Source organism: Mastigoproctus giganteus, chromosome 3 (assembly GCF_048544385.1).
Source record: "Mastigoproctus giganteus isolate SK-2022 chromosome 3, ASM4854438v1, whole genome shotgun sequence".
Taxonomy (NCBI): Eukaryota; Metazoa; Arthropoda; class Arachnida; order Uropygi; family Thelyphonidae; genus Mastigoproctus; species Mastigoproctus giganteus.
The window spans coordinates 13589866-13609996 of record NC_143577.1 but is presented as its reverse complement, the minus strand read 5'-3'; positions in this window follow the sequence as shown (position 1 = coordinate 13609996).

Sequence of the window (20131 nt, the reverse complement as noted above, 5' to 3'; positions counted from 1 at the left end):
TATACAATGTTTAAAAATTTACTAGAAATTAATTTTTACTTACCATACCATAATGAATATACTATACATCTGAAAAATTATGTTTTGAAGATTAGCCTCTTTTTATCCTTATTGGAAATTTTTAGATATCATGGGAGATTCCAGACTCCTTAAAAAAATTGAAAGAATATATCGAATCCATCGAGATGTTGTCTTCTCTGTTGCCAAGGCCACAAGATTCTTTTTAAAATGATGGGGGATAATTTTTGAACATATCTCTAAATTTGATCCCATTACTCATCAAAAATGCATCTGATTATCTATTTTCTTAAAAAGTTAGTAGCGAAAAATAGTTAAATTTAAAAACCTGGTTGCGTTTTAAAATTTAAAAGTTAGTAAATTAAATTATCATTTTAAAATTGAAAAAGAAAATTACGCAATCTTAAAAAAAAATATATATATATATATAGACAGATATTAGGAATTAGCTTTTACGTACTGTAAATTATCCAGTTACATCATTGTTTACGTACCTTGTTAACCTGAGATTTATTTAAAGACTGTTTCAGTCTTTAAATAAATACAAAGGTTTTAAGTATTCAGTTAGGTTTCACAATTTTGGACTTACTGAAATTATTTGGACTGTAAAGAACACTTTTGTACCTTCATGCATTGCTGCAACCACCAAGATTTGATCTTCCTGTGTAATGCTCGTCTCTCATCTGCAACAATTTTTCCTTCACAGTAATTGCCAGGTTTTACACCACTTTCGAACAAATGGTATCAACTGAAGGTTCAGTCGAATCTTTGAAAGGCTCAGCTTTTAGACAAGGTGGGAACTTTCAGGTAAGTGGCAGATAGTTTAGCGTTGTGTCATCTATGTTGAGGATAATTCTGGCTACGAGATCAGGCAGCGATTTATTGATCGACAAAGGCTTATCAACAACTCTAGCTTTCTCCTACATACTTTTCCGTATTCTCATTCATCAGTCTCTTTAAATACTATCTGGGATCTGTTTAAGGTTTCTCCAATGTCCAGTCTTGTAGATATTTAATGGCCCTCGCACTGAAGTTATTATTAGTCTTAACAATTTTTTTCTGACACCGTTTTATTGCATAGTAGTAGTATTACTAGCTGTAGTATTGCATTTTTATTTTTACTTCACAGATAAACATGCTGTTTTGGTACTTCTCCAACAGTTTAAAATATGAACTAATTTCCAGTGCTCTACTACGGTGAAATCCTCAACAATAACATTTAACTATCTCCAATAAGCAACGCTTCATCAAGGTAGAACACTAATGTTACTTATTCACTGCTGATACTACCACCCGGGCGGCACCCTCTTAAGACTTGTTAGCCTTTCCTCCGTGGACGGGTAGGTACCTTCGTGTTCCAATAAGTGACAACCCAGCTACAAAGTAGAACTCCACAATTATAACTGTGTTGTCACTTGTTACAACACCGGATTACTACTCGCCCACCCAGGAGAGGACAACAAACCACGAAACGGTGCAGTCTGATGGGGGGTGGTATCAGCCAAGAAGAAGTTCACGACAAATTCATAATTATGATGCAATTGCACTAACGTGTCCTTTTAGTCAATCGTATCGTAGTTTGAGGCCAAAGTCCAAAATCTGTTTTAGTATAACACGTGGTTTAACATTAAACGTAACTGCCACATTTCTTACGTTATTATATATGCTGCAAATAATTGCGCATGTTTATTTTATGGCTTCTTTATCACCTTGAAATATTTTAAGAATTTTGCAGAGTATAGCGTATTTCGTAAAGAAATATAACGTTCAAAAGGAATATATATATCACTTACCAAAAGAATAACTCAAATCAAAATATTACCCAGAACATTCTACGAAAGCATCATATTTTGCGAAATTTAAGTCGTTAGGCTGTCATAAATATGCCACTTACTGTCTTTTTATGGTCACTGAGAAAACTTAACACTCTCCTAGATGAAGGCAATTTGCTGAAGTGGTTAACAATACTGATTGTTCTGAGATCCAACAACGTCAGCCATTGTATGTTCACAGTGATTGATCTCTCCAAATGGTAATCATCAATTTCTCAACAATCCCAGTTGCTGTTCAAAATGGCGACTGTTCTGTTGAAAACAGATGAATGTTTCAATCAAGCTTTTTGTTGTTGTTGTTCTCTCGCAAATTAGGTTAAAATTTCACTGAAAGGTTTAAAAATGTCTTGCATCAGTAAGGAAAATCAAAACATGCGTATTAAAGAAGCAAGTAAAAAACAAATTTCCGAATGTCCAATGTGTGTACGGAACTTCAAGATTTATCCAGCATGAATGCGTCGCAGAGAAATAGTGCTCCAACACGGATTTATTTAAGCCCTTGTCCGAATAAATCTACTACGGCACAGAACATCTTATAATTCTCAGCGGCCTCCGTACAAATAAACCCATGCATAAAGACCTACATACATATAGTTTGCTACATTTAAACAAAACAAATAATTCACTCGCTCTGCAATCGGTACGATTTTACTTCATGAGGAAAGATTAGTGTAATGCAATCACCATTTCAGCAAATTTGTATTATAAATAACACCCATCAAACTTCCATCTGGTTTGAATACCAGGCCCTGATCAGAAGTATAGCGAGGTTATGTGGCTCCCCTTTACCATAACGGAACCGTGTTAAATGGCATCTTGATGGAAACCGGGGCACATGCTCGTACTCCTTCCCAGTCTCTATTCCACTGCTCTGAATACTGTCATTAACCTTCTTAAGAACCTTTGTATGACAAAATTGGGCATTAAAATCGATATTTATTTTTTGATATCGTTAACAAAATTTCAGATAGTAAAGCATCCCAACATCGAACCCGAAGGAACTGCTCTAACAACTTCAGTACATTTTGGGTTAGTAGCCATTAATAAAAAACTCCCTCCTACTCAACGACCTCTTCCACACCAGTAACTCGCCCCTGTTTTCACACTGCTCTAATTTCCTTAAAATTTTAAAGGCAGTATACTTTACTTTCCCCTAAGAGCAGCAGTACTATTTATAATAGTCCAATACGAAGACAACTCGTGACGAATTTCGTACACAGTATGATATCGGTATAGTAAGTAGCAAACCCAGATTACTGAAAACTATGCACAGAAGATCCAGCTCAGCATTTAGTGCATTGCTTTCGCAGTGCACTGTTGAGTCAGTTTGGTGTGACATAAGCACTGCGAAAGCAAAAATAAGAGTAGGAGTGGTTATAGACCTAATGACTCGAATGAGTACAATGAACAATTGTACAGAGAAATAGAGTGGGCCAGTAAATCAGAATGTCTTATAATGGGGGATTTTAACTTCCCAGATATTGACTGGAATTTGTGGGTTGGGCACTCACACGCTAGTCAGATTTTTTGTGGATTTATTGGATGATTGTTTTCTGCAGCAGCATGTTTGAGAGGCAAGCAGAGAAAGTAACACTCTTCATCTGGTTATCAGCAGTGATCATTCGTGTATTAAGAATTTGCAGATAAAGGAACCACTAGGTGGCAGTGATCACAGTGTACTGACGTGGGATTTACTTAAAGATTTAATTACCATCAGGGGTAAAGGAAAGGGTTTTTGTTTCCGTAAAGGTGAGTACAGTGGTCTAAGAAAATTTTGAAATTCTGTACAGTGGGATAAACTGACGATGTTACCAACAGTAAATTCTAAGTGGGAAGCATTCAAGGAATTAATCGTGGATGCTACTAGACTTTATATACCGATTAAGAAATATTGTTCAAGGTTTAGGCCTAAATAGTTGTCAAATGAACTAATGAGACTCTTGACAGAGAAGAAAAATGCATGGGATGCATATAAATTATCAAGCGACTCAGAAGCCTATGGCAGATATAAGTTAATCTGTAATCAGGTCACAAAAGAGGTTCGGAGGGCGAAAGCAGATTACGAGAAATCCTTGGCAAGAGATGCTAAGAAAAACAGCAAGGATTTCTTTACTTATATAAACTCTAAAAGGAAGGGGATGAATCTGATTGGTCCACTTAACATCGATGGTTCGACTGTTGATCATCCTGCTAAGATAGCAAACAAACTGAATGAGTATTTTCCATCTACATTCACACATGAGGAGTTATTAAGGTTTGAAAATGGCAGAAGGTTATCAAATTGTAGCAGGGTGCTTAATGATCTTGTAATAACTGAGAGCAAAGTGGAGGAGAAATTGTTGAAGTTAAACATAAGAAAGGCACCTGGGGTGGATAGGATCTATCCAGTTATATTAAAGGAGGCGGCAAAGCAACTAAGCAAACCCTTAGCCATAATTATGAGAGCATCCTTGGACTCAGGGGAGGTCCCCACGGACTACAGATGTGCAAATATGTTCCCAATTAACAAAGGGGGATCGAAGGGTGACACGAGTAATTACAGACCAGTTAGTTTAACTTCTGTTCCGGATAAAATAATGGAGTCGCTGGTTAAAGATGCATTGCAGGATCATCTAGACAAGACTGCAGCAATAATTCAGACACAGCATGGGTTTGTTAAGGGAAAATCTTGTCTGACAAATTTGATAGTATATTATGATGTGGTTACAAAGGAACTGGATGCAAAAAATAATTTTGATATTATATATTTGGATTTCAGGAAAGCTTTTGACACTGTTGCGCATGGAAGACCGCTGTACAAATTGGAGCAGAATGGTATTAAGGGTAAGTTGCTACAATGTATAAAAGGATGGTTAAGTGGCAGAAGACAGGGGGTGGTAATCAATGGGTGCTGCTCTTCTTGGACTAATGTTATTAGTGGAGTCCACAGGGTTTGGTGTTAGGTCCACTGTTGTTTTGTATATTTATCAATGATATTGATGAAGGTATATCAGGCTTAATGTCGAAGTTTGCAGATGATACAAAGGTTGGCAGCGTTGTTAATGACAGTAATGACAGTGTGCTACTGCAACAGGATCTAGATAATTTGGGCAGATGGGCTAAGAAGTGGCAACTGAAGTTTAACCTTTACAAATACAAAGTACTGCAAATGGGTAGAAGTAACCCCAGAGAAACGTACCAACTGTGTGGTACTACACTTAAGGTGGCAGAAAATGAAAAAGACCTGGGAGTAATTGTGCAGTCAGATATGAAGTTTTCTGACAATGCAGACAGGCTGCCAGGGCAGGTCATGGCGTGTTGTCAATGATATATAGGAATTTTGCTAGCAGGGAAAAGGAGGTTATTATCCCTCTGTATAAGGCAATGGTCAGGCCACGCCTTGAGTACTGCGTACAGGTCTGGTGGCCTCATTTTAGGAAGGATGTAGATTTACTTGAAAGTGTACAGAGAAGGGCAACAAAATTGGTGAGGGAAATGAAGGGATCCTCTTATCAAGAGAGGCTTATGTTCTGCAAATTGCAGTGGCTGGAGACTAGGCAACTGCGCGGTGATCTGATTGAGGTGTATAAGGCCTTGAATGGGTTGAGCACGCTGAATTCTGATGGGATCCTTCCACTTGTTCAGATTACGAACCTAAGGGAGCATAAATTCAAATTAATGAAAGACAGATGTAGAGTAGACGTGTGGAAATTTGCCTTTAGCCAGCGAGTGGTTAATTGAGGGAACAAACTTCCATCTGTCGTTGTGGAAGTTGATAAGTTGAATAAATTTAAGGAGGAACTGGACAGGCATTTGGAGGGAATGGTGTGATTTTTTTTTTTTTTTTTTTGGCTGATGCTGCATAAGCTCATACATTTACTTTCTTGCATCACATGCCACTACTACTACTACTACTACTACACCGCCCTCTTGGCTACTTGTTTTTCTTTCAAATGGATTGACTAATTAAGGAGAAACACCAATAGGTGAAAGTTTCTGTGTAGATGTTTTTGATAACAGCACAGTCGAATTGTTCAGTATTCACTATACCGAGGTAGATTTGCGAGTTTTTAATCTTTTTCAGAAAAAAAATAGACGATCGATGGTCTTTTAAGAAATTTTCCTTTATCGTATATGTACAGTAAAAACTTTCAGACCCTTAGGTGAAATCTCCACTATGAACAATCAGCTGCCACTGCTTGGGTGGTCTTCCAATTTTGCCCAATTTCCTTAAAATAGTAGGAAATATAATAGCGGACCTGTAGTCATGCTGCCGGCAAGGCTTTCAACGGTTTCGAAATAGATGGTAGTTGCGTATCCATACTCCTTACTTCCGTTTCAAAACATCCCACTGATGTTCAGTTGGTGCGAGTTAAGGCGAATTTGGAGGCCAGTTAAGATGGATGATATCTTCACTGTTCCTCGAAACATTCGTGCATATTCCGGCGCATTATCGTTTTAGAAGATTCCATTTCTCTCTGAGAAAAAAAAAATGCAATATGACAGAGTGCACATGGTCTCCAGCAGCTTCATCTAGATCTCACAAAATTGGCATACGGGGGATCAGGTTTGTCCATACGCACCAAAGGTCCTAGTTCTTACCACCAAAACGTGAGCACCATACACGATGGATCTATGGACAGTGTTGCTTGCATCACACCAGAAGGCGTGCGTCGGCGTGGTGTGCAATGTACTTGGACTCATACGACCAACAATTTCGGTTCCACTTCTTCCTTGTCCAACCAGCGTGTTTTTGACACCACAGCATTCACCTTCGATGATTAGTCGTGAGGAGAGGGTTTATTTTGAGTCTCGTCTGCTGTGGAACACCATATGTCTAAGCGCATGGTGCATCGCCATTTAGGATTTCTTCTTGCATTCCCTTCTATCGTTGAGTCTAACAAAGCGCTGCATCCTTCGTTCACCAGGAATATTCACCTTGGGTAATTCTTTTCAGCTCTGTCGGGAGAGGTTGTTTGATCCGTTTAACACCTTTCTTTGTACGCCTTAATCACAGTGAGCCGTGAGCAACTGAGAAGATATGCCGTTTCAGATATGGAAGCACCCGAAGTACGAGCTCCCACAATCTTTGGAAATTCCGTGACATCTTTATGTCCCAAAACCACTAATTTTTCACTTTGACTCTCGCGACCAGATCCAAATCCCCCACAGTATAATGCATGAAGCTGTTCGGGTTTTTATACTGCGAGCTACACTGGTCGACAAAATTAATAGAACAAACTTTTTTTATGAATATTGCATTTTGAACAGCGTTCGCCGAAGCCGAATATCTGATATAAAAATAGGTATCCTGGCATCAAAATTCCGAGAGTCTCCAATAGAAATCGATCTACCACCTTACAGAGACGCACATTATGCAAATTATTAATGCCTATAAAAACACGGGTTGCGACCACGTCACTCCCTTTTTATTGGCAAGCTGTGTGGGATAGCCACAACTGGAGTTGTCAGGATGGCAAATCTTCGTCGTTTACATGATTTTTTCGAGATGGCACGCCGTCAGACGACTTGAAGCCCGGCAGTCGGAGATGGAAGAGGCCACTTGGCTTAATGTGCACGTCTCCGCACTATGGAAGAAGCTTCAGGAGACAGGAATCATTACAATAAGAGATGGCCAAGGGCGCCCGAAGGATACATCAACCAGAACAGACTTCTATGCGGCTCTAAGAGCAAGACGGAACGCTACGAAGTCCTGTCATCAACTGTTTTGAGGTTGCGTCAGCCAGAGGTGAAAGCATTTCCAACTGGACTATGTTAAGAAGGCTCAATTCAAGTGGACTCCACTTGAATTGAGGAAACCCTGGAGAACGCCTCAAAAACAAACAAAAAAAACATATATCCCATTAACACCGGACCAGCGGTGTGATCTTCGAAAGGGGTGCCATCAACATGTGACTTTGGGCCCTGACAAAGGGGCACAGTTCTGCTCTCTGATGAGTCACGTTTTAACCTACAAACAGCTTCTAATTTTTATATCATCTAAAGACAACGAGCGGATCTGTTCGATCGGTACGATCCCTGCGACATCAGAGAAAGGGACACCTACAGTGGAAGCAGCGTTCTCGTGTAGGACTGAATAATAATCAACGGTCGCACCCCTCTTTATCTTTTTGATAGGGGTGCCGTAATCGTGCAGGGATACCAAGAATAGATCCACGAACCTATGTGTGACTCGTAAGGAGTGCGATCAGCCTAGATTTACTTTTCATGAACGACCAATCTTAAATCCAAACATGTGTTCGGATTTAATAATGTCTTTGGGAATTACATTGCACACCGACAGCCAACCCTTTGGGAATTACATTGCACACCGACAGCCAAGCCTTTGGGTCACTTGGTAACCTAAGTTCAGCGCTGTTGGAAGAATGGGATGTATTTCCACAGAATGTTATAAACATCCTGATATCGAGCAGGTTTCACCGTTGTCAGACCTATTTAGCCGTTAGAGGGATCATAAGCTGCTTTGATGTCATGTGAACATAATTTCGCTGGATAAGTATATTTCTCTACAAATCAGTTTCAAATTTTCTCTGTTTTCCTATACACTGTTTTCAATGATACACTGAACAAACTTCAGATGGAAGTTTGGAAAAAAATCAGAGCCATGGATTAAAAGTTTTAACGATTAATTTAAAAGTGTGGGTTTTTTTTTTTAATGATTCTATAAGGCTTTTGCTCCAGCAGACAAAAAATACTGTAAATAAAAAAGTAAACAGGAAAATACAAATTATACGATTCCCTCTAAACTTCTTCCCCTGTAATTTGATATTATGGACTCTACTTTATAGCTTTATATATATATTAAAGAATTAAGTTCTAGCTAGCTTTTATGGCAACCCAACATCTATTGCAATACTGTAAAGGTAATTTACACTTATAACATATACTAGCACTAGTTGTTTATCATTCCTGGCAAATAGAGATGGCCAGGGATTGTCTGCCAGAGTACAGATGCTGTCAAATACAGCATCAATCGTCTTCCAGGGTACTGAAAATATCATATGCAGCATCAATATCATGCCTTCACTTCGGAGAATATGTCAGTTCACATAACAAACATTTGTTTCGCACTACAGCTTATCGTGAGTCCACTGGCCTTGATAATCTTTGTTACGAGGGAATATTTAAAATTTTTGAAATTCCATGATATCTTTATGTCCCAAAACTACTAATTTTTCACTTTGACTCTCTCGACCAGATTCAAATTTTCTCTGTCACTTTACCAGAGGAGGCAGGCTTTGCACTTCATTACATAAAGTTACAATCAGGATAAGACAAGAATTTTGTAAATACAACAACATATGCAGCATATAACACTGAAATTTCCACCTTCATTTATTTTTCTAACCCCTCTTATAGTGTTACCAACCACAATCAGCTCTGATCTAAGATGCCTGGTTGCAAAGCTCTGTAGCCCACATATTCGAACTGTCATTCCTTTTACGATCGTTCTTTATCCGGCCCAACCATGAGATTTGGCCGTTTTTGACCCTTTCAAGAGGTCCAACGTCTTTTTTTTTTTTTCAGATGAGATCTCTGTACATGGGCACAGGATTTTAAAGTCTGTTTTATAATTGTTTTGCTCAGTGGTATTGAGACCTAATTATCTCTACTGAATATTGTGCGATAAAACTTCGATAGGTCGTCATGGACTTTCCAGGTCACCTGATTCCACTGCTAACAGAATTAATGTTTCCCAGTATCGTAACTCTCAGAATTCCTCTTCTCTGCTGGTTTTCATTCAAAACCACCAAAAATTTATAAGTTATTTTCGGGTCGCTATTCCCCAATTGAAACTTCTTCAATTGCCGGATATATCCATCATCTCTAGGAGCTTTATTCGCCTTTAGGTTGGAAAGATTTACTTATACTTCACTCAAAAAGCCATCGAACTCTGCCAGGAAGAATATCACAAAGGATAATTGGCCTTCAATCAAAATTTCACGTCTTTTTTGATATTAATGAACTCAATGATCTCTGTTTCTCTGCCTAAATAATAACGATAGATATGCAGTCACTCTACAAGACAAACTTTACTTTCTATTTTCTTTCATGATTTCGAATCGCTACTGAAAAATGCATTCCGACAGAACTAAAGAGAATGCAGTGCAAGTTAATTTTGCACACTTTGTCGTTTTTATCAATCACTCTTCTTAAGATAAACAAATATCCGGGAAAAGTAACATTAGGAAGTATAGTGTTCTCATTATTAGGAAGAATGGTGTCCTCAGATACTCCATTAAGTATAACTTTTCAATTTTAATTTACTTAACGGATTTTCCAAATTATGTGGACGATCCTTGAATGAAGTAAGACTGTCTACACCTTGCAGTCCTAGTTCTCCTAATTATTAAAAAATTCAGGCGAAACCTCATACAAGCACAAATTTTCTTTTTAATATCTGTAAAAGCTTACGGATATTTTTAAATTCTGTTTAAGGTTTACCAATGGGTTTATAATGGATCGGAATATGTATGATTGTATTTGTATGTTTTTTTAGTTGTTAAGAAATTTTAATTATGCAGAAAATTTAAAACAAAAATTACAGACATAGAATGTAAAAGATAAAACTCTTAGTTCCGTCCGTTTTCCATTATTAAAAAAAATTAAAAAAAAGGTTAAACGATGGAAACTTTATACGCGCTCAGAACACACATTTATGCTGTTTAAAAATAGTTTCAGAATAGATCGTCTTAAAAATATTTAAAAAAACTATAAAAAATTTAATATTTATTTACTTCAATTTTATATTTTTAAAATTTATTTTAACATTTGCAAGCGTTAAATGCGTAAATAGAATTTTGATTAAAAACGTTGGCGCTGTACCTGCTGCGTAAAAAAGCAGTAACCCCAAGAAAATCATTAAAAAAAACGAGTTGCAAAGAAGTACGCAGTAAAATTTTAATTATATTTAAGAAAGTTTAAAAAAAAATTTAAAAATCATATTTTTGTCGCCAAAGCGGCTCCGTTTTTCCGAAATGAATTCCACATATCTGAAACTACCCCTGCATAGTTAATATCTAGAAAAGTCGTTTTTTTTTTGTTTTTTTTTTATTCTGTTTGGAGTATGCCAATATTTTATGATTTCTTAATGAACACCAATACTTATTATATTTTGTTTTAGTTTATAATAATATTTTAAACTAAATTTAATTTTATAATAATAAAAAAATATATATTTTAATAAGCCACATTCTAATACCGTTTATTTTAAAAGTACTGTTGAAAATTAAAAAAAAAAAGAGAAATTTTTAAAAGGCGCACAAGGACACAAATCTCTGCAAATTATGTGTTATATATTTCTAAAACAAAACATTTTAGAAATATATAACAATTTTTATATATTTAGAAATATATAACTATCCTAAATGAATATCATATTCAGTTTTCGTCTTGATTATTCAAAATAATAAGGAAAAATATATTAAGACGATATTTACACAACTTTACTCTTACTCACCTTTCTGCTGAGTTCTGAGATAAATAACTGAAGCAGCGTGTGATACAAAGGAAGGAACAGCCAGTCTGAAGAACGGAGATTTAAATTTTGATTGAGGGAGTTCAATATTAATACCACAGCTACGTACCAGTTGATAACGTTTAAATTTTAGTAAGTGTCAAAGAAAGGGTTGGAAGCGAATAAATTGTTTTTGTACTTACAATTTAAAATGCAGATTTTATAACATAAATTTAAAATTTAAAAATAAATATCAAGTGTATTTTTTAAAATATAATTATAAATTTTTAAAACATTACTAGAGGTTAACGTTTACATACCATATCATAATGTATCCTATACGTCCTGCACTTTAGATCTGATCCAATATTATATATATACACAAGATTGCCTCATACAAGTCCCCTTTAAAAAGGCAATGGTTAAACCACAATTTGGGTACTGCTCACAGGTCTGGAGGCCTCATTTTAGGAAGGAGCTACTGGAACGAGTACAGTGAAGGGCAACGCGATTGGTGAGTGGAACAAATGGTAGCTGTTACAAGAGAAAGGCTTAAGTTCAGCAAATTGCAACGTCTGGAGACGAGGCCTCTGCCAGGTGATCTAATTGAAGTGAAAAAGGCTTTGAATGGTTTGAGAAATCTCAATGGTGATGGGATTCTCCCTTTTGCTCAGATTACACAACTGAAGTGACATAAATTGAAATTAGGGAAAGACAATTGTACAATAGATGTGTGGAAATTTTCTTTTAGCCAGCTGGTGGTTGATAGTTGGAACAAACTTCCATCTGTTGTAGTGGAAGTCGAAAACTTAAATAAGTGAAAAGCAGAACTCGACAACCTTTAGAATGAATGGATGGATGAAATTGTAAGGTTTTCATTATTTTTTATTTTTATTTGGTTGATACTATATAAGCATGCGTTCTTGCATCATAGGCCTCTACTCAGGGCCGACCCGAAATACGGGCATTCCGGCGGTCGCCTGGGGCGCTGATCCTTTGGGGGCGCATGACTTTGAGTTATCGAAGATTTTAAGAGGGCGCATATACTTCGTAGAATGGGTGGAAACAAAAATTTGAGGAAATACGTGGAAGTCGTTTCTCTGTCCCTTTCTTTCTCTATAGTGCAGTAAACGGTCGAAAATGCATCAGCCACGTGGCATGCGTCCGATACAAAATCCCTCAGCTTTTTCAAAGATTTGGATCGAGAATCCGGGATCTCTGTTATTCTGCTTACACACTTTAACTAGTAGACGCATTTTCACACTTTGTCATCGCACAGTTGAATACAAACTTGCTGTCTAGTTTCCTTTCGTTTTATCCTATTCAACAGGTCAACATTCATTGGGAAGAGAATTTCTTAAGCTACAGTATAGCACGCGAAGTCCAACCATTAGATCATTAATCAGATCTTTTTTTCTACCTTACAGGGAGGACCAATCATCAGAAAATTGAACGAAACCCAACTCCAGTATTTCGATAACAAACGGTTGTTTTATTTGACATTGCAAGATTGATTTGCATTATTCCAGTGAAGATAACTTGAATACGATGTCACGAAATTACTGAATCACCCTATTCTCATGTGACTCATAGGTATAACCCTCTTCTTTATCACAGACTAACTTAGCTTCCAACGCTCTGAGAACAATGTCAAGGCCACTGTTGACCTCAAATAATGTTCGATAATAAATTTATGCTTATTGCATTGTTTGTAATCTCTCAATAAATATCCTCAAAGTTAGATAAGCATCTGTGTTGCAACTTCTCCACCAGTTTCAAATAGGCACCAAATATATGTGCATATTATCGGAGGATACCACCCCTGGGTGGTGGTATCCTCCGAGAATATTAACACCAGTCGTCTCCAACGTTGCTTATACGAGGTAGTGCAATGTCAGGGCTACTCGTTGTGAAGGCATTCACAATATGAGACGTAACAAAAACGATGCTATTTCCCATTCTTCGTTTATTTACTAGCGACTAAAATGATGCATGCCCTAACTTGTTCGATTAGGAAAATGTTTATTTTGTTTTATTTATTTTTAATATAAAAATAAAGAATTTATATGATTGAAAAACGTCATTATAATGATACAGTTAATTAATAATCACGAACGTTTTATGCAGGAAAACCTTTTAACCAGGAAACTACATAAGCAAGAAAATAATACATTACAATATACAGAGCTGAATTTGGGAATCAGAAACCAAACCTAGTATGCTTGCGGGGATAGCACATGATATAGTCACCGCGCTCCCCACACGGGATAGAAAATACTCGGTTTCAAATCCCGTTGATGAAGCGAGGAACTTTAGTGGTTTTTTTCACTCCGTGGCTGAGTTAGTCGGTCTCAGGCATAGCTAGCAAGGTCCCCCCCCCCAGAAACTGTTTTTTTTTTTTTTTTTTTCTTCCAGCAAAACAGGCAAATGGACCAGAGAACAAAAACAATTGACAGTCATAATACATATATGGGTTATGTAAGAGATTACGGATGGCCCTAATATAATAATTTGAAAATCTAGTACAGGGGAAAACTTCTTATGCGGGAATTTCTTATCCGGGTTCTACTGTATATATTATTTACCAAAAGAATAAAATTTCGGTGTCTTTTCTGCTAGAAATTAAGATTTTGCTTCAGAGTACGGTTCAATAAAGAATACTTGAATCTTAAGATAAAAGAGAATTAAATCATTTGTGATATCGCAAAGTGAAAGGATCATATTTTACGAAATTTAAGTCGTTTAGGCTGTTCCGAGATTCACAACACCAGCCATTTTGCGTTCAGAGTCATTCATCTCTTCAATGGTAACCAACATTTTTCTCAACAATCCCAGTTGATTTTAAAAATGGCGACTATTCTGTTGCAATTAGAGGATCTTTCTATCAAGCTTTTATTTTATTTCTTTTTGTGGCAACGGGAAAAAGACTACGGCACCAGAGCATCCTGTAAATGTAGGAGCATGCTAGTGGCCTCCGTACACACAAACCCATTCATATAATGAAAGTTTTCTTTATTAAAACAAATAGTGCACTTGGTCTACAATCGGCAGGATTTTACTGCATGAGGGAAGATTAATGCATTACAATCACCACTTCAGCGAATCTCTATTATAAAAAACGTACGCACACGAATTCCTCTTTAATCACAAAACCTTCACATCGTGGCCAGAACAGTTCAACACTCCAATTTGAGGTTTTGTGTTAGCCGATATAGCGGGTGAACAGTTAACTTTGGATCGTCCATTGTCTGTCGCCGTGTACAGGCTTCATGTAGAGATCTGCACACCAGCCTACACTTAGGACGATAGTTGTAGAATCAATATGCCAAGCTTATATGGCCTCAGAAAAGCAAGAAAGCACCATTCCTTCACTTGCACATCACTTACATGAATCTCTGTAACCCTCCTTGATTTCACTCTCCCATCTCCATTACATCAGATGACAGATTGTTCAAATATATTAAATGACCCTGTGGCAAAAACACATTTTAAATTCGTGTCCCCTTGTTTGCATCGTCCAACAGCTGGATGTCATGCTGTAAGTATTTTATCCACGTAATCCAATAAAGCCTACAATTCCGCTCTGGAGAGATTGTGCAAGACTCCTGGGGTAGAATTTTTTTTTTAGCGTGGTTTGTGCTTGTTAACAGGAGAGACTGCTTCTACAGGGATGGGATACACTTAAATAGAAAGGGTGCAAGAATACCTGCTGATGCTAAGAGGCAGTGTTAAGTTGGTGGGAAAACTGATGCTTGGGGGGAACTCACAGACTAATAGATTAACAGTAGCCGCAGGCAGAGGTGGAAGTGATTATTGCATTGCTTCTATTGGAATGAGCAACAGTCTGGAAAGCAAGATGCTGGGGATTTTGTGGAGTCATCACGGAACAAGTAAATACATGGGCTGTGTTAGAGTAATGCAGGTGCATGTTTACTTGCATGTAAATAAATCTGATGAATTTTTAGTGTTGCTGCAGACATCAAAGGCGGATATTGTTCGGATATCAGAGGGATGGTGTTACACACATAATTGCAACCAGGTCGCTCTTTCTTTCACCTTCTTAACCACGAAATTTTACAAGTTGAAAATCCAAATGAGCTGACCACAAATCATTTTTCTCAAATCTTGGATGCTCATAAATCAATGATAGCCTGTCTTCTTGATGAAACTAAAAAAAACAGGTCAGAAAACGCCCAAGTTCTTGAAATTAATTCTATTTTACTACAGAAAATTTCTAAATTAACAGACCTTATTCAAAACTGAAGTAGATCATTCAGTCCTCCTACATGCAACTGCGTAAAACCAATGGAAAGTCCTACATTTCAGCCATCCACTACTTTTGTATAAGAAACCACTTACGCATCTATTGTAATGCAATTTAAGAAATCCCTACTGCGAAGAATGTCTACAAATGATTCATCTATATCCTCATCCAACCAGAATTTGAATGACACTCTTCTGAAAACACCTTCCTGCCCTGTCACTTGCCAATAATTAAGCCGAATAACGTATGCCTTACTGCAACATCAAAAGATGCAATTTCTGCATTCTATATGAATGGTCATAGTCTTGTAAAACATTATTATGAAATCGTCACTCAGTTTACCTCATGGAATAGGCATCCAGACTTGATGGTTTTTACTGAGACCTGGTTCTCTCCTGGATTTTCAATCCAAATTTCAAACTATCCGCTTTCAAAATTGTAGATGTGATTCTAAAGGTGGTAGACTTGTATTTATGTTCACAATCATCTGCAATGCTCTGCTCTTCTAATGTAAAATCTGCCTGATCAAGCTTGTGAACTCGCTTTTATTCGTATTGCCTCTTTGATGATTGGGTCTCTATACCGATCTCCCTCAGCTTCAGTTAATAGCTTCCTTGTAACTCTTGACAATATTCAACAATTGATTCCTGTAATTGTCCCGGATCGAGCACGTATGCACTCTTCGAGATTTCTTTCTATTCTTCCATCTTCCAACCTAGTAGCGTATGCCGATGATATTTCTATTCTGATCACAGTCAATGACCGTAACCAGCTTCAACTCAAAATCTCTGCCTTGCTCTCTGTAATGCATGATTGTCTTCAAAAGAGTCACTTTATACTAAATCTAGAAAAATCAAAATATATGGTGTTTAGAGCGAAAAGTAAACCAATAAATATTAATTTTGAAATAACATACAATTGAAAACAACTCGAAAGACTGAATGAAACAAATTTTGTTTCATTCAGTCTTTCGCCCGCACCTCGCATACATCCGTAACAAAACATACGCGGCGCTTTGGGCAACCAGGCAGGAGCTCACCGGTATTAAAGACCCCGGTCTGATGAAGCAATACATCAACAGATGTGTTACTCCTATTCCCCTATACGCGGCACAAATCTGGTCTTCAGCTCCCGAATGCAGTATCAAAGCCTTTCTAGGACTCGAATACTGGCTCTTGAGATGGCTGAACAGAATTTCAGCTCAGCCTTTTACCATCTCAAGAGCTATACTTTACTCCAATTTAGAGGTCACACACTGGAGACAAATAATCACGTCAAGAAACATAATGACCCTCGCTCAGCTTTTAACGGGACGATTGAAAGCCCGAGAGTGGATAATAATACCTGGCGAAAAACCAAGACGAGTTGCAGATATAAGGAGTTGCAACTCAAAGCGGCATTTACCCAGCTGGATAGACTCGGAAGATTCTTTCCAGCAAACACCATCCAGCTATTCAACAACCTCAATATCAATCCTGAAAAGCTTTGCAATTGCAAATCCTACAGAAAGGAAGTTCTCAGAAACTCTTACTTGCAAATACAGATGTAAGGATACAGTTTCAGTACCTTGTTCGGCCAGGCACGAGCCACTAGGCTTTAGGAAACCCTACCTCATCAAAACATAGGTGTCAGGATTGTCCTACCTACACAAATCTAATCCCCACAGAAGAAGACGACTGCTGGAAAATTGAACTTTCAAATTTTTATTTTGCTGTATCGCGTTCATTCCTGTTGTTTCATATGTCGTACGTTGTTTGGCTGTAAATATTTGTGTTTATGTAAATATGGTGAAACTCCCACTTGTGTGGGTTTAAGCAGAAGGTATGCTTCAATTGTCACGGTATTATGTTCTTACCAGTTTACGGTAGTAAAAGCCTTTGCGAGTAATTAATAACTCAAATATTCTATATTCCAGATAAAGTGTACTTGTAAATCAGATATTATGTATTTCATGTATTTTATAATTGTAACATAGTTGTATATGTATGATCACCCTCTAGCCAGTGGCTGTAACCGGGTGTTCTCCTAAGAGAAATAAACTGATGATAATAATAACAATAATTAAATAATAATAAGCGGATTTGGGATAAAAATTAATATTCTTCAACAAGAAGACTTCTTCACTAGCGCGAATATTAGCCCGAACCTCGGCATGGGTGTCTCCTTCCCTTCTCAGACTAGTATTCCTCTCCATAATTCAGCCTCGCCTCACCTATGGAATCATCTCATGGGGTACCACATGTCAAGAAACCTTGCGCAAATCAACTCCATCCTCAATCGATACAGTCATTCAATTTTAGGCCTCCCCTGGAATGCATCGGTTAGTTCGAGATACAAAGAAGGAAAACTCCTAAGTATCTACCAACTGCTAAAGAAGGCTGAGGCGATCTTTGTCTACAATGCTTTGAAAACACCAAACTTTCCTCCTCTCTTCAGATCCTTTTTCACAGCAATAGAAGAAGAAATATACAATTTAACAACTGAAGCAAAGCTAAAGGTTCCACTGTTCAAAAAAGCCACAGGACAGAAAAATATAAAACATAGAAGCGCTAAAACCTGGAATAATCTTCCTGAAAATATCAAAAGTGCCATTTCACCAAACCCGTTCAAGAAACTAACTCAACACATCACCGGGGATGTTTTCGTTTCATCCTTTCCAACAGGTTCACATTCATTGGGAAGAGAATTTCTTTAGCTGTAATATAGCAAGGGAATCCAAACCACTGTTGTATCCAAATTACTTTACCTATTTTTTTTCCACAAATTAATAATCTCTTTATTTCTAACTTACAGGGCTATCAAAGCATCAGAAAACTGACCAACACTCTACGGCAGTATTTTCATAACAAACTGATGTTTTCGATGACATCAGATAATTAGGTATGACTCATTTATTGAACACAAATTTAACTTTAAACTCTCCGCGGAGGAGGTCCAGATCGCTGTTGACTTCATATGATGTTCGATAATAAATTTCATACATCCTTTGAATATACTTCGATTAAATATACTCAATTAGATAAGCAAACTTGTGTTGGTACTTCACTAGTTTCAAATATGCACAGATTTCCAGTGCACTATTACAATGAAATTCTGAACAAACTACTTATACAAGTTGAGAAAAAAAGAAAAAAAAGGGACACATTTTAAACATTCCTTTGAATACCTTGGAAGTATGGTTTTCTGGCATTTTTAAAATGCAAAAATAATTCTAATAACACTCTTCATAGGAAATTATCACTTGTCTGAAATTTTTAGAGGGTATAATGTATTTCTTAAAGTAGTAAGAAGTTCAAAAATAATATATATATGACTTACGAAAAGAATAAAGCACCAGTGCCTCCTCTGCTATCAATTAATTTTGCCTTGTGAGCGGTGTTCTTTAAACAACACTTGAAACTTAAACGAAAAAAGAATTAAAAAATCACTGCTGGTAAACCGAAATCACAATAGTACACAGAACTGTCCCACGAAAGAATCACATTTTACGAAATTCAAGTCCTTAGGCAGTTACCAATATGCTACAAGCTCTCTTTTTGATGGTCATTGTGAAAACTTCACGCCCTGCGAGATTGAACACAGTTTGCTGAAGTGCGTAACAACAACACTGATTGTTCCAAGGTTCAACAACACCAACCATTGTACGTTTAGAGCGATTCATCTCCACAATGGTAATAATAATTCTTCTCAACAATCCCATTTGATTTTCAAAATGGCGACTCCTTTGTTGCTTTTTGATGATTGTTTCATTAAAGCAATTTATTTTATTCTGCGAAAAATTATGTTCACACTTCGGTGGAGGGTTTAAAAATTTCTTATAAATGTAATGAAAATAAAAACATGCTTGCGTTTCATAAACAACATACGAACACAATTTTATGTTAATCACAATACCGTGACCGTGGCCAGAACAGTTCAACACTCCGTTGTGAGGAAGGTTTTAAAATGAGGCAACTCTTTTAAAAAAAAAAGGCACGTTTATTCTGATGTGAGAATCACATGTTGTTTAAATCCTGTTGTCCGCAAAAAAAAAAAAAAAAAAACAGATGAAAAGACAAAGCAGTCATTATAAATGTTCACAAAATGTAAATAAGTTCAGTTGATTATGCTTAATATTTACCTCTCCAAAAAATTTAAAATCCGTTGCGTCTCAATCACCGAATGTTTCAAATCCAAAGCAATGACAAGAACCCGTTACCAAGATAAAGTTGGCAGCTAACGGATACCGGAATTGATTTCTGAAGAAAATTGATCAGTGATTACGCTGCTTTTATTATTATTATTTTTTTTTTCAATTGAAAGAGTGTAATTAGAGATGGCAATTTGAAAGAACAAAAGTACACGAAAATGTCTGCAAAAAAGTATTAAAACAGAAAGGAATGTGGACATGTGCTGTGTGTTATGTAAGGCGGTCTCTAAATGTTAATTGAACTCCGCCATATTTCTGTGGTAATATACAAAACTCTGTACAATGGACAGAAATGAGGTGGTGCTATTATTTGCGTAGTGTGTGTGTGTGTGTGTGTGTGTGTGTGTGTGTGTGTGTGATGTGTTCTTTCT